The sequence below is a fragment of the Anguilla anguilla genome, chromosome 3, assembly GCF_013347855.1.
Source record: "Anguilla anguilla isolate fAngAng1 chromosome 3, fAngAng1.pri, whole genome shotgun sequence".
NCBI classification, from domain to species: Eukaryota; Metazoa; Chordata; class Actinopteri; order Anguilliformes; family Anguillidae; genus Anguilla; species Anguilla anguilla.
The window spans coordinates 60392782-60404823 of NC_049203.1; the positions used below are offsets into that span (position 1 = coordinate 60392782).

General features: G+C 43.5%; 1 protein-coding gene across 12 annotated transcripts in view; it reads right to left on the minus strand.

Annotated features, from left to right (window-relative positions):
- Positions 1–12042, minus strand: part of LOC118223945 — a 60474-nt gene that overhangs the window by 35092 nt on the left and 13340 nt on the right. The gene's annotated exons all lie outside the window — the stretch shown is intronic.

The window sequence follows — 12042 nt, forward strand, 5'->3', positions numbered from 1 at the left end:
CAAATATAAAGTACACTTTGATTTTTAGACATCTTCCTGTCTCACACATAAGGCAGAATCTGCAGAACGGCAAAATGATATTTTAGTCTTTATAACAGCTAGAAAGCTAAACCTGCCATATGTTTGGTCCAGCCATATACTAGGTCTTGGTCTTATTTTATTAAACATAAAATGCCATACTGTAGTAAGCATGTCCTAATAAACCTCTCTTACAATAAGTTAAGTATTGCTCAACTTAACTTATTGCTCGTAGTAGTAAAAATTATTGTAAATACTGTAACCCCTTAGACACGAGTAGAATTGTCACTGATTACTGACCAATGAAGTCTTCCCTAGCATTAAGGAATTTCTCTTGTGATTTTGCATTTTGGTACATAAATGTTTAAAAAAGAAATTTGTCAGGGATCAGGGAGCACTGTCGAATGTGACCAGTTAAAGTGTGTAAAAATCGTGAACTGACCCAGGTGTGCGGCGTGTACACAGCTGGTGGGACGTGTGCAGTGAGAAGCAGAGGAACAGCTGGAACCTGAGAGGGAAGACCACACCGGAGGGGGCCGGGTTGCACCTGCAGGCACGCGCCTCAGCTCCCGCTGCTAGACGCGAGATCGGTCACCTGCGACGTCACCCGCCGTGATCCGCGGGTATGAGACGAGTGACACCTGCCGCTCGCCGCTGCTCGCCTCTCTGCAGAGAGCGCACCTGCACCTACCACACGACGTAGGTATACAGGCCTGACCGTAAGGTTACTCCTAAAGCCCTCTCGCCTCCATCCTAAAGACCCCCAGCTATTGCACTACGCACATTACTGTGAGCAAAGCAAATATGCCAGCTCGTGAATATGCAGCGTTTTAATAAAATCATTTCAATGTGCAGACTGGTTCACTTTCGCAAGATGAAAAGTTGGCACTCCGAACCTAAAACTTAAGGAAAATACTTTTTTATTACTCATTCTGTCCATAAATTACTCTACTCACCCCCACCCCGCCCCCTTCCTTCCCTTCCTTCCTTTGCTTTAGCTTTTAAATCCGCATCTCGACCCCGTGACCCCGCGCCTGGGCCATAAATGGGTCGGGGATCTGATTGGGGCATTTGAATATGAAACGGCCTCCGCTGGGCATGGAAACAGTTGGGTGCACAGAGCACCGCCAGGCTGACCTCCAGGAATAAGGAACCCTGATGGGCAGCTATGGGGCCAGGAGGAGGAGGTTTTTTTTTTTCAGCGGATTTACTTGGACTTGAGAGAGAGTGAGAGAGAGAGAGAGAGTGTGTGCAGGGAGGCAGGAGGAAAAAAGAGAAAGAGAGGGATGAGAGGGGAGTGAGAGACTGTGTGAGGAGTAATGATGGAATCAGTTAAGAGGGAGAATGAAGGAGAAGAAGGGACAGGGAGAGAGAATGGAGGAGGCCGAAGAAGAGAGAGTGGGAGAAAGCGAGGGAAAGACAGAGAGCGGGAGTTCGGGGGGTGGAGGGGGGGGTGGTTGAATGAGATACAAGAGCCCATTCCTGTTAGCATGACAAAGAAGCCCGCCATTGGCCCTGATTGGAGTCACAGCTCGGCACTAAAGCCCGGCAGACCCCCTGGGCAGGTTGATGTGTGGAGATCAGGCACGGTTATGCGCCCAGGGTGTGAAATTTAGGATGGGTGGGGGGGGGGGGGTATGAAAGGGGCCAGGGGGTTGTTCCAAATGAAGACCAAACCGCACATATTAAATGGACAGACTTTTCTTGAGAATCCACTGTTATTACAGACATACTCCAAGTAGACAATGACAGGAACTCTATTTGAGACTGTGAGGCAATGTTTGGTAACATAAAAAAACACCCGCTTCCTTTACCTCTTCCTCACATTTTAACAGTATTAAAATATCCTAATTTATTTGACAAAATCCTATTTCGCAGTATGTTTATGAGGACATTTCTGCTCGTCAGTGTAGAAACCACAAAAAATCAGCTTACAAGACTTCTGCCTTTGGAAAGCTCTACATCACTGGCTCTTAAACGTTTTAATATCAGGGACTCAAATTAGAAATACTTACCAGTATCGGGACCCAAATTCGAAATTTAGTACCTTTCAGGCACCCATCAAATACAGATACTACCATGGCCTATTGGACTATAGACTCATTACGGGACCCACCTCATACACTTCCACAACCTATTTTGGGACCTGACCCATCGTTTAAGAAACTCTGTTGTACAAAACACAGTCGTCCAATGGCAAGGCAGGTGAACAATTAAATAAAAACAGCGAGCACTTCAGGCCTCTGGCGTTCACAGGGTTAACCTTATCAGCAGCCCTGCATCTCTCCACGTCTCCCTCACTGGCCTGTCCTGCCCCCTCCGACCCGTTCACTGCCCCAGCAACATTCCCTCAGGCTCTTTGCATGGCCCTGCTGGGGAGTTAGGGGGGGTGTTCTGGAACGGCCTGTTGGACTAGGCCAGCAGCACACGCTGGTGTTTCCATAGCACCCAGGGGGGCCTGCCACACCAGAGCAGGCCCCACTGGTCACAAGGTCTGATCAATAAACACTGAGGGAGCCAACGATTAAAGGACACTTTCTAAATTTTGGTGCTTAGACTCTTTCTTTCTGGACAAACAAAGTCAAACTGGGCCTTGCAAGGCAGTCTTCAACATGACAGACTACTGCTATGGAACCATCCAGAATTACCCACAAGACAAAGAGCTCTACATCACTGTAATCAAACAATTCATATGTGGTGAAAATGAAGTTTCACAACTTTTGTTAAAGGGGTTTTTATATATTTTGGTTTCACCACGTAACACTACTTTTTATACATCACCTCCTCCCACCCGTTTCAAGAAACCCTTATGTTTGGGACAAATGGCTTCAACGGTGTTTCTGTTTCATTAAATTTCTTGTTTAGTGCAGTTATAAGTGAGCTTTCAGTTTCTAGTCCTGATTCTAGGCTTTTGAATGGCTTTTGAATGCTTTTGGATTCTGTTATTGGCATTTGTCAACATGAGAATCAGAGTTGTGCCAATGACAATCAAAGAAGCCATTATGAAGCTGGGAAATAAATAAAAAAAATAGTCAGAGGCACAGGTCAAACTTTAGGTTTCCCTAAATCAACTGTTTGGAACAGTTGACAAGAAAAAAGAGAGTGCTGGTGAGCTCAGTAATCTCCGAGGTCCTGCAGGCCAAGGAAGACCTCTACACTGACGACTGAAGAATTCTCACTATAATGAAGAAAAAACCACAAACACCTGTCCAACAGGTCAGAAACTCTCTTGAGGAGGCAGGTTTCAATGTGGCTGCGACTACTGTCAGCTGAAGACATAGCAAAAAGACTTACAGAGGTTACAGTGCAAGATGCAAAGCACTAGCTAGCCGTAAAAACAGGATGGCCAGGTTTCAGTTTTCTAAGAAGTACCTAAACTGCCTGCAGAGTCACAGAAAAAGTTTGTGTGGGCAGATGAGGCCAAGATTCACTTGTATCAGAGTGATGGCAAGAGCAAAGTACAGAGGACAAAAATAACTGCCCAAGATCCAAAACACACCTCCTTCATCTGTGAAACATGATGATGGGGAGTTAACATTTGGGCATATATTGAAGCCACAGATACTGGCTCACTTGTCTTCAGTGATGATGTAACTGCTGATACGAGCAGCAGAATTAATTCTGAAGTGTACAGAAACATCTTATTTGCTGAAGTTCAAACAAATGCCTCTAAACTAATTGGACAATGCTTCATCCCAAATCAAGGTAAAGATCCCAAACATACTGCTATTGCAACTAATGAGAAAATTCTTGATTGGCCAAATCATTCACCTGATCTGAATCCAACTGAACACAAGTTTCATATGAGAAAAGTATGTATAAAAAGTGCTGTAATTTTTACATGGTGAAAGTATACAAATTCCCTTAAATAAAAGCTGAGAATGTGCACATTTTAATTGTTTGACCACAAATCAAAAATTATGGAGAAGAGAACTAAATCAAGAAAATAATATTTCTTTGTCCCAAGCATTATGGAGCTTACTGTATGGAAAGTGTGAGGCTTTATGAATGTGGTAGGGAGTGACAAATCAGCTTTGCCCCGCAGTTGATGGGACCGTAACTGTGTGAAATCTCAGGTGCACGTGGGGGCTACAGGACTGAGAGTGATGAAGGATGAGAGACAAGAGCTGTCTCTCAACAGCCCACAGACATGCCCCCCCCCCACCCCCACCCCCATGCGAGCCTGTCACGACCTCATCTCAGCATCCCTGACCCTCCAGGACACATCGCTGGGGAGGGGGGTCAGCAAATAATGCAAAATGGCATCTAATCAATATGTGACAAAGTCAGTCAAAACCCAGCCACCGCACAGCCTCGGTGCGTGTCAGCCTCGCCGTCGCGCTCCCCGCGACACGCCCAATCAGGACGGGGGTGGAGGGGGCTCACGAGCCGAACACGGAGGGGAGAGGGTTAAAAACAAACAGACGCGCACGCACACCCTCAACCCTCTTCCGAAAGAGGAGAGCCACACCGGAGAGCCAAGGTGTGGGGCGAGGGTGGTGAGTCTGCCTGCTTTGATTGATGTGATTTACGTCCTGGGAGACGTCATCCCTGACGACACGCCAGAAATTTTGGCAGTGGCAGTTTGGGTGAGTCTCGGCACCGCCACCGCCACCTTCTCGTCGGCTCCCAGTGAACATTAATCAATAAATGTGGCCTAGATGAGAAGCTTAATCCGCCTCTGTCTCGCCCTGGCCCCATAACAACCCCCCCCCGCCCCCTGCCCCCACCCCAGCGCCACCCCACCCAATGTCTGCTTTGTCTCTTTACAGTCCCAGAACAATAACACAACAATATCGCTGTCACTGAACATATGAGCTCCAGACCCACTGCTGCCACACGTCCCCCCCACCGGTTTGCGCTCCACTTTATGACGATTACCACTCTGCTCTTGTGGCGCTCAGTCTGAACTAGTTCTTATGCCCCACATCCCACTTAAATGCTATTCTTTCACAGGACGGGAGATTGTGTTTTATGCAAAAATGCACCTCGAGGAGAACTGTCGTCACATTTTTGTAGTGAAAGCGTGCCGGAGATTAGAGAGACTCTTCTCAGAAGAATTCAGCCACAATTTCGGATGTTAAACTGAAATCTTTCATAATTGCCGATACTGGTTGGTCTGGAAGCTCATGTCCTTAAACCTGTTTCCATCACAACTCTCTGTGCGTCATTTAGTGCGTATAATGAGCCTCCCACACAAAAAATTCCTAAAAGCAAATACAGTTCCTCCGTAGAGCTGGTAAAACAGTTAAAAAATCTAATCAGAATGATTTTATCAATACCAACTTATTAAACAGATAATATCCCTAAAGTTTTTTTTTTTTTAAATTTAAAATAGTTTCATGCTACAGTAAACCCCAAAACACATTTTTCAGGTTTTCTTGTGGATACACACTTGGCATGGTAAAAGAAATATGGCTGGCTTTTCAGAAGATATAACTGACGACTCTAGCATTGCAGAGAAATTCTCAGTAAATCCCTGACCAAACGAGAGAATGTTTTTTTTTTCTTTTTTTTTCATGCTGTCACATTTTGAATCGCTGTGCCTGAACAGTTACCTCCTGACCAATCCCTTTGGCTTCAGCTGAGTTCCCCCGCAGACCTCAACTATTTATTTTTTGGCCCACTGTACAATCAGAGGAAAGTCTCCATACGTTGTCCTATATTCAGGTATACTATTATTGTTTATACTACTACTATTATACTACTACTACTATTATATGCTGGAAATACACCGTTTATTGTCCCAAAGATCAAAGGGGCAGTTACGAGACCAATTAAAAAGTATTGATGCATTAATTTAAAAAACAATGTTTTATGTTACTGACAATTAACATTAGTTTGAAGGCTTAACGTCATACCTTTCAGCTTCTTTACTTAAGAATTATATTCGTGGGAGTCAGGATTGGGGATGACAAAGTAAATTTCCTTTGCGTTCTGCAGCTGAGTAACAGCCAGGGATGTCCTCCCGATGTTGAGCACAGGTGTAGCGCACAACAGGCACTCTGACGAGAGAGGTCAAGTCGAACCTTTCAACAACTGAACAACATGATATGTGAAGCAGGCCGTCAAATCAGTCCTAAATCTACCTGAGACCTGGACTGCTGGGGTCACCTGCCCACCTTCCCCAGACCCCACACACTGAGCATGCTCAAACCAACAACAACAAGAAAAAAGGAGCATTGTCAGGGCTCACAATCAGACCTGGGTGAAGCACCATATTTGAAACACTTAAAAAATACACATTTTTACTCCTTAAATACGCTTCTCTTTTCACCAATATTCAGAGCAAAAATCTTTATGTTCTTCGTATGAATGTACATTGTGGTTTAGCGAGATATTTCCTTGAAAGTTCCCATAGATCTGCAGGCGTTGTACCAGCATATTCAGTCAAAGTATCAAATCTGTGTTTGACCCATGTCTTCACTAAATGCCGACAGTGTCGCTGATGTGCTGCTCAACACCTTTCAAGTCGTAAAAAAAAAATAATAATAAATTGTAGACTCTGCCACTTCATGGTCTGCTGCCTTGGCAACACACATTGACAGTAATCCACATTCTCTATTCAGCATCTTTTCTATACATGCCAGCTCAGTGAGCTTGTGTGTGTCTACCTGCTACAACTGACAGCACTGCCGTGACTTCATTTGAAATATTTCAGTTGCAGATTGATGTGAAAAAAGGCGTTTCACACCTGAGCCTTCGAGCCGAACCCACAGCCTAACCACCTTTGACATTTAAACATCTCCCACCTAAACATTCTTTGGTTGAGCAACACTGAGATAATATAAACACGACTGCAATCTACCCGAGACATCTGAACGACAGGCCAGCCAAGCTGACGCAGGCTCCTGCTCACGGAATTTCACAGCCCCTAATAAGACATAACTTTTAAAAAAATTAAAATACATTTTCCTCATAATCCAGCCTCTCCAACCTGTCTGCTGAAGGGGTGGTGGTGGTGGTGGATTGGGGGGGGGGGGGGGGGGGGGGGGGGGGGGGTTGGGGGGGACTGGGATGGGGGGTTAAAAAAGCACAGAGATGGAAGAGTCTCTGTGGGTCAGCACAAAACCCTGACCCCGTGAGGATTTGATCCCTTTTTCCCACGAAAAGAGAGGAGCTCGTTAACAACATCTGCCCCTGTTCAGAGAGATTAGCCCCACCCCACTCGGCTGTCAGGCCTTTGAGTCCCACACCAATCTTGCACCACCGGGCAGAGCTGAACTTACCCCCCCCCCCAACACACACACACACACACCGTGAGCCTGTCCACTCGTGTTCAGTTGAAAACATTTGGCTAGCGTGCTTGCCCAGTTCAGAAATTTTCAGGAACGTTTCTTGAATGGAAAAAAAGATCAATCATCAAAACGGCTAGTTCACAGTTCACGCTGAAAAAATTAATTGATTGATGCTAAATTATTTTTAGTCACACGGTGAAGCGTGGACATTTCAGTATGCTGCCTTACAAAGAGATCATACGGTTAAATATGAAAGCATTGGGACAGTGGCACAATTTTTGTTGTTTTGGCTCTGTACTCCAGCACATTGGATTTTAGATAAAACAACGGACGTGACACGTAAGTGCAGACTGTCAGATTGAATTTGAGGGTATTTAAATCCACACTGGGCGATCTGTGCAGGAATGCCAGCCGTTTGTATACACAGCCCTCCATTACAAGGGAGCAAAAGTAATTGGACAAACGAATACGATCTGAAATAGCCATCAGATTTAGCACTAGGCTGCAAATCATTTGCATTCAATGACTGCCTGCAGTCTGCGACTGCATAGACAGCACCACGCGCCAGCTGACGCTCTGCCAGGCCTGTACTGCAGTCATCTTCAGTTCTTGTTTGTTTCTGGGGCCTCCAGCCTTGTCATTAGCGAGTGAACACGCATGTTCACTTGGATTCAGGACAGGTGATTGAATTGGTTGCTTTAGCAGTGTGTTTGGGGTCACTGTCCTGCTGTGAGGCGAAGCACCGTCCAATGAGTTTTGAGGCATTTGGTTGGATCTGAGCAGACGTTTCTGTACACTTCAGAATTCGTAATGCTGCCGCCGTAAGCAGTCACGAATGAAGACAAGTGAGCCAGTTCCAGTGGCAACCATACACACCCGTGCCATAACAGTACCACCATGTTTCACAGATGAGGGAGGGGGTGCTTTGGATCACAAGCTGTTCCTTTCTTTCTCTACACTTTCCTCTTCCCTTCACTTTGGTGCAGGTTAATGCTGGTCTCATATGTCCATAAGACTACCAGGTTGTTTGCTGTTGCTGAGCTCACCAGTGCATTCTTGCTTTGTAATAATGTAGTAAACAGTTGATTTTGACCGAGCCAATATTTTGATTTATTAGTTTATTTAGAATTTTCAGGCTCATAATGGCCTGCTTTACTGGCATTGACACTTATTTGGTCCTCATGTTGAGAGACGACAGCAACAGACTCAAATTACCTTTGCTCCCATAAAATTGGGGACTATGCATTAAAAATTTCTGTAATTCCTACACATATCACCCAATGTGGACGTGAATACCATCATATTAATGCTAACATGTCTGCACTTTAACCTCATTGTTGTATTTCAGAACCAATGTGCTAGAGACCAGAGCCAAAACAACAAAAATTAGATACCTTTGGCATGCTTACAAAACTCGAAAGAAAGAAAAAAACATTGTTAAAGTTAAAGTTAAAGTTAAACTCTGCTACTCTACTGCCTTGACCGATTGGCTTCTGCTTTCGGTAAAAACAGGTTTTTAATTTGCAACCGAATCCAAAAATATCCTTTTCCTAAATGGGAGTGTACTCCAAAACCAATGATGGCAGTTGGCAAACCTCGTGGCAGTTGATGAGCATCAGCTCAATCAGTCACACAGATTAACAGGCACGCCGCACACCGCACACGTAAGCTATGCAGACTGCACACAGGCAGAGGGGCAGGCTGTGCTCACAGCGGTTCCACAGGGCTGTGAGTGATGCACTTTGCAGAGGGGTTGAACAAACAGGCAGTGAGGTCAGACACAGATGAAAACAGAGATGTGCCCACACTTGCTGAGAGGCCATTGTGGTTCGTGTGACCAGGGTGAGGCCCTGTGCGTTTGTGTGTGGGTGTGTGTGTGTGTGTGTGTGTGTGTGTTTGTTGTAAGTGCATGCATGTGTATGTGTGTGTGGGTCCGTGCCTGTGTGTGTGTGTGTTTGTTGTAAGTGTGTGCATGTGTACGTATGTATATGTGTGTGTGTTTGTGTGTTTGATATATGTGCATGTATGTGTGTGTGCATGTTTGTGCGTTTATGTATGTGTGTGTGTGTGTTTGATGTATGTGTTTGGGTCCACGTCCGTGTTTCTGTGTTTGTTGTAAGTGCGTGCATGTGTATGTCTGTATGTGTGTGTGTGTGTGTGTGTGTGTGTTTGTTGTATGAGCATTTATGCGTATGCACATGTGCATGCGTGTTTGTTTGTGTGTGTTTGATGTATGTGTGTGCATGTGTATGTACGTGCGCATTTTTATGTATGCGTGTATGTATACCTGTGGTGGTGGGTGGAGACAAAAGAAGTATGACTAAATGCTACAAATAGTACCAGGCCATTGTGGAGGTTTATTAGTTTCCTCTGATATGTGGTAAAATGTGTGGATACACCTAACATAAATTGAAAAATTGATGTCCACAGTGTGACAGCAGAGTTACCAATCAAAGGTTGGAATAGGGATGCCTTACTCTTTTATAGTCTGCTTGCACTGTGAAGCAGCAGAATATATTAATTTGGCATTTACATCCCCAGAGCCCCAGTAAGCTATGCCTCTCGTCTAGATAGCCTTACCTTCACATCACGCGTATTTATTTGACAGTAGGGATCCAGGTGCTCGTGAGGTAACGAATAGAAATTTGATATCCACAAATGCAATACAAATTTTCAAAAACAGTGCAGCTGACAATTACAAATCAAGCACTTACCATCGGAAACACTATATTTCAATAAAATACAAAGAAATGGCGCACATTTAAACTACTAATTACAAATAGCTCTGGAATGGTTTGGACCACAGACTCAAAGCTTCTTTGACGGGGAAAAAGTTACTCACAGGGTGACTCGGGAGATGGGTGGCTTCTAGAGCTGTGGAATGACTTAAGACCCTCATCAGTGAATGCAGGGAGGTTAAGATAATCTCACCCCCGCCCCCACCCACCCCAAAAAAGGTGCACAGGGATAATCCTGGTTGTGTGTAGAGAGCTGTATTAAACACTAAGAGAGTGTGGGAAGGAGCGTTGGACGAACGAAAGCTCCGATCTCCTGCTGTCTTGGTGATACATCCCAGGGTGCTTTGCAGTGGCTCCTGAGACTATGCACATCTCATAAAGAACTGGTAATCATCATGATTGACCATAAACCACAAATGCTTTATAAATTGGGCATTAGAAATTGACATATACTATATGTTATGTTGTGACCCTTGGTCCATAAGTTTCGATCCATAGTCTTAAATTGTGGTTAACAGTGGATAGATACATATTTTTAAACTTTTATGCTTTTAATAAATACAATTTTGGCACGCCAGTAACCTATAGCCTAGTCCTGTCCTAATGAACTAGGTTACATCAAGAAATTATAAATACACTCCTTTGGTATATTCTGTTTCTCCACTTCTGCACGCCGCTCTGGATAAGAGTCTGTAATGTAATGCATTATAATGTAATGTAGCGTTTCATTTCTGAACATAACTTTTAAAACCAGAAGCAGGCGTGCGCAATCCGACTACTTGGCCTCCTCTAAACATTCAGTATCGAATGTTTCAATTTGTGAACTAATTAAATTAACTGGCCAAGTAAAAATTAACCACTCAGCATCTGTATATATTTCAAATCTTTGCTCCGCGCTTCATTTATTTATTTTTGACAGTTCAATTCCATAATTAATGCTACAACAGTCCTAGATTATATTCCTCAAATACCAGCGAAATTGGGGATTGTGAATGTATAACAGATGTATAACAAATGTTGGGGCGCTCCGCGACCGTACATTTTGCACATTCTCCAAATATAAAATCACAGTAAATCGATAACTGGCAGGAGACCGCAAATATCTATGATCATATTTATGTAAATATGAGGATACGGTTGGCTCATCATTTTCAGAGCCTTCAGAATGAAGGAAACCTAAAAGATTTGCGGAGGGCTGTTTATTTATTATTATAATTTAGTTTGAAATTATTTAACCTATATAACGGCGGTCCAAAACGTGGACAATGGACATGTAAATATTCAGCAAACCTTTTTAAAAAGTTTTTTCTGTCAAATTTTATTTTGTAGAACTGGGGGTTAGTATAAAACATTGAGAAAGCCGACAATCCTGACATAGGTGTTCAAATATGTTCAGGGTCCCCATACCAAAAATACCGTCCAGAGTTACCTGTCAAATCACGTTGCTTGATTTAACTTGTGGGGCAGGCGCAACCATATTTCTATATATATTATGTTTTCCTCGAGGCACTTCCTAAACAATTCGTGATGAGTACTCTATTGTTTAGTGATTCATGTTATCGTGCCCTAACAATACTGCAGTCAAGACTCTTACTCAGAACTACCACTAAATCGAAAGTTTAAAGCTTTTCCTGGAGGAGATGTAATAATTGCATATACACTGCATATTTATAAAACGCTTTCCTGTTTCTAACAACTTCCCGCCAGACACGTACAACCAGAAAGATTAATTCCATGTGAGAGAGGCTTGTTCGTCTTACTGCTTTAAATATCATCTGAGCACCAATGTTTTAATATCATTTTTAATATTATAGAAACAATTTCATACGTGCTGTAATGCGGTTGCTGCTTTGGAAATTTGGATATTAGAGAAGTAGCCTAAATCATACAACTAAAATGTGATGGAATCTATATAATTATTCAGTATAGCAATCACAGGATGTTAAATATTTGATCGGCTTTTTAATAATAATTCTAAAATGGAAGCCTGTGACGAACCCTATATCAAAGTTACACAAGATTAAAACTCACAGGGTGTGTAAATTGCC